The sequence below is a fragment of the Meleagris gallopavo genome, chromosome 1, assembly GCF_000146605.3.
Source record: "Meleagris gallopavo isolate NT-WF06-2002-E0010 breed Aviagen turkey brand Nicholas breeding stock chromosome 1, Turkey_5.1, whole genome shotgun sequence".
NCBI lineage: Eukaryota > Metazoa > Chordata > Aves > Galliformes > Phasianidae > Meleagris > Meleagris gallopavo.
Genome location: NC_015011.2, coordinates 174,112,020 through 174,116,670, shown reverse-complemented (window position 1 = coordinate 174,116,670; position 4,651 = coordinate 174,112,020).

Below are 4,651 nucleotides of genomic sequence, written 5' to 3'. Positions count from 1 at the left end.
TAATTTCATGAACTCTGTGCCTGATCTCATCCTGCTTGCACTCTTGAATAACTCTTCATCAATAATCACCAGCTCCCTAAAAATAGGTTTACTGGATTACAATTTAAGTCACAATAGTCATCCAGAAACTGGTTTATGAAAAAAAAATATTTATTTAGGACTGAGTAAGTCTATTTTTAGATCTACTTGAGATAGAAATAAGGATTAAGAATCCACTCGTGACTTTGTATGGTTCTGTTTTTAGAAGTGTTTCTAGAGCTGTATGAATAGCTTGTACTGCAACTGTTTCTGTAAAGACTGCAAGGAAATGTAGTATACAAAAAGGTTGAGGGCAGTGAGATGTCTGCTAACCTCTCTTCCTCTCTGTAGGCAAGTCTCACTCCTTTCTGTTTCTCTTGCAAAATCATCACATTTGCCATCACAACATATTTGAGAACTGGTTGCATGTTACTAGATTCAGCATATCCGTAATTTAATTGTTACTACTCCAAAGCCTCCTTGAGTAACCAGAATACGTAACCAGATAATGTTCCCACATCCAAAAGAAATAGCTGATGTCATTTCAGACTGCACAAACTTCCCTTCGGCTTACCAATAGCCCGGTTATTCATTTGTGGCTCATCATCCTTTAAGTACTATGTGTAATTCAAAAAGGTTTCTGAAATGTTTTCTAAAAATAAGCACTTTACTTATGGATCACAATTGATCTTGCTACTGGGCTGCAGGCTTCAGTAAAAAAATACCATAAAAAAACAAAACTCTGATATTTTATTACTGATTTTCTCCCATTTACTTGGCAAATGCATTGATGTGAGCTTTACATACTCCTGTATTTCGGTAGATATTTAGATATTTAAGAGCTTCTTTAGCTGTATTTGCCATACATCAAATATTATCAGCATTAAAAAAAAAAAGATGCAACCTTCAGCAACATTTTGAAAACAAAGTGGACGGGCAAAAGAAAATCCAGGATAAATATAAAGCATGACACCATCCCATAGGGGGAAATTTGGCTTTTACTGCATATTCTGTAAACTTGTGAGGTGGAAGAGCACTTGGAAATTCTGCTTTCCGCTAAAGAAATCCTGAAGAATCTTCTCTCAGAACAGAAGAAGTCCCAGGCAAGCAGCTCTAGGCTGTTTGGTGGTTCTGTGATCCCAAACTCCTAGAATTTTACTTGGAAATTCCAGGCAGGGTACCTACCAGAACACAATTTCATGTGGTTCTGATGAAAACATTGACTCAAGATGACCTATTTCTGCAGTAGATAATTTACAGCTATTTTGTCAAATGAACTCAGAATTTGCAGTGTGATCATTTTAATGCTGAGGTAACAGTTTACAAACCATATTCTTTTGGTTTGCATCTGAAAGAAATGGATGTAATCTCTTAGCCTGACGTAAAAGAAAACTGTTCTGCTAAAAGTGGGCTGAACAGCAGCCAGTAAGTTAGAAGAGTCCAAACTGATCTTTGCAAACTGAATTAATAAATGGACAAATAAATACGCTTCATTTGTTTGCAGAAATGCAAGTGGAATCAGAAATTAAGTATTTTATATGATGTCATCTTGACAGCATCGCTTTCCTTTTGTTTGGTTTTTACATTGTGGCCAGTAAGCCCTTCTTTAGGAAACTGTCTAAAAAAAGAACACCACTAAAGTTGGGTAATACAGAGGTTGAACCAGCTGTCAACAATATTGTATGAACATTGTGAGTCATGCCTCCTTTTCAACAAGTCTGTGTCCATAGATACAGAACACGGTAGTGTGATAGTATCAAAAACAGTGATGGAAACTGATGATGAAAGGAGTATGGCATGGTTAAAAGCAGTTTAGAACAGAGTAGTCGGATCTCAATATTTCAGACTAGTGGGGTGTAGTTACGAATGTCTGTTTAGCATCAAAGCTTTGTAGAACTGATCATCATGGGAGAAATACTTTGAATCTTGTGAGCAAGCACTAACAAGAGTAAGCTCTAGTGCTAGCATAAAATGAAACTGCCTTATAGCTGAAGTATTCGGATGCAAATTGCTATTTTAGAACTTTCTTTACCTGAACCCCAACTGTAGCGGTGCAGGGAATTGCTGTGATAAATGGCTCCTTCAAAATTGTTTTTAAACTGATGGTTAAGTGGTGCTGTTCTGAGATGCTCATCAATATCCTTATTTCAGCATTATGCTGCACGTTTTGTCTTTCAGCCATCTGTATGCATTTTTATTTCATTACCTGTATGCATACGAATTAAAAACAAAACGATCCTAGTCTGTATCAGTAAATCAGCTATTACATCCACTGCATGTCTGAACCAAACTGCGGATGGGATTGGGATGACTCTTAGCCCACGTACACCTACCCCATGGCTATAATGATCAGAGTAACGCTAGTACGTTCTAGTGCTGTTACACTCAAGTCTTTTAGGTGCTTTTTCTTGTTGTTTCTTTGTTTTAAATAGCCCCCTTACTAACTAGGACAAATTTAATAACTTGATTAGATTATTTTCCTGATCCCAGCTATGCTATACTCTGGAATTTCTTGAAAGCTGGTGAGGGGTTTGGAGCACAGGCCTTATGAGAAGTGGCTGAAGGAGCTGGGATTGTTCAGTCTGAAGAAGAGGAGGCTCAGGGGAGACCTTATTGCTCTCTAAAACTACCTGAAGGGAGGTTGTAGTGAGCTGGGGGTCGGCCTCTTCTCTTGTGTAACTGGTGATAGGACTAGAGGGAATGGCTTCAAACTGTGCCAGGGGAGATTCAGGCTGGACATTAGGAAATGCTACTTTTCTGAAAGAGTGGTCAGGCACTGGAATGGGCTGCCCAGAGCGGTGGTGGAGTCACCGACCCTGGAGGTGTTCAAGGAAGTTTGGATGTTGTGTTGAGGGACATGGGTTAGTGAGAACTACTGGTGGTAGGTGGATGGTTGGACTGGATGATCTTGTAGGTCTTTTCCAACCTTGGTGAATCTGTGAAATATCATCAGAACTTAATTTATTTTTGTTCTTAAGTTGATGTGTAAACTTCCAGTGTGCAATTGCTGCCTTTAAACAGCCAAAAATGGAGCTGAGATTGATTGATTCAGCAAGGACTGTTAATTGGGATCGTCAGTAGCAATGCAAGTAAGTGTAACTAGCAGTTGTATCTTGATGTTGGTGTTCTGAGTTGTGTCTGTTTTGTGCATGAGCTGAGTCACTTTTGGGTTAAACTCCAAGGCATCGTGATGCTGAATGATACAACATCTTAAAGCTTGTTCTCTTTAGAAAATCCAGTATTTGATACACATGGATCCCCATGAAACATCTATAAAGAGTTAGGTGTCTAAACCTGAGAGCTATGGAGCTTGTGTGCTGGGTTCTTTAAAAATAGAATGCTATTTTTAGCTGGTGGCATTTGCCTACCATCAGAAAATGCTGTGAATACACATCTCAAATCTCTACCTGTCTTCAATAATGCTTTTATGGTGGTGCTTATCTTAAGATTTATGGTCTTGAATAATCACTCAAAAGAAGACATCGCAGCGTATAGCAGGGGTTTCATCCTCTGAAATAACAAGAGCAAAATTGGGGTGCCTGCAACAGCTACTGGATAACTTCACAGAAGATCCTGGGAGCAGAAATCAGAACCCAAATCTTTTCCTTCTGAGCTGACAGTGATAACCACAGGGAGAGGTTGCAGCTTTCCTTATTCTTTGGTCCAAAAAGGTGTTGTGGAGCAGGAGGAAACCATATTGTGTTTTCAAAGACATGATGTGTGAGCTACATATCTCTTGATCTTTTGGATACTCAATTGCCAGACTGAATGCATGAAAACCCAACCAACTGAAAAAGGAATCTCCAAACAATCCCCTCAGGTTCCTGGGCTGTGCTGTGTGTCGGGCTGTGCTGTGTGTCGGGCTGTGCTGCTGGGGAAGCCGGGCAGCAGAAGTGGGTGCTGACTTGAGGACCCACTGCAGCCTGCCGTCAGCTGAAGGCGTTCTTCCAGAATTGGGTTTGGGGCGGGGTGTCCAGATTCTCCTTGCATACTTTGTGAGCAATGGCACACAAACTGCTTTCAGTAATAGCTCAGAGATGTTCAAAGCATTACAGAGGGGTTTTCCTTAGGTGCCAAGTGAAAAACAATCATTGGTAGAAGGGCTTTATATTTTAATACGCAAACCTATATTTTGTATTTTAATTTGTATTTTAATAGTATGTGATGGGATCTTTGTGTGTTTTATCAGCTGGATTTTAGGTCCAATCCTACGCTTATGTGCTTAATTCTACATTTTGTATTAGCATCGCATTCATCACAAGGTTAGAAAGTTATCGAGATGGATGATCTGCATTTTGTATTGTCAGTACTGTAACGGAGACAAAAAGCTACTTCCATAAACCACAGCGTTCCTTCCATTGCGCCGTAAGTCGTCGGAGTTGAACATAAAGCTGCAACACACTCCGGTTTCAGGGACTCCCTCGGTGGGACCCACGCTGTACGTAACGCCGCCGCTTTTTCCCTCCCCTCAGGACGACAGCGGCCTGTGCTACCCGTGGCGCACAGCCCACGCTCAGACCTTCTGCTATCTGCTGCTGGACCCGGCCCGGCGCCACGTGCACGCGCTGTACCACCGCTTCGGGGGCGGCGCGCCCTGAGCTCTGCGGGGCGGGCGGTGACAGAAAGCGTCGTG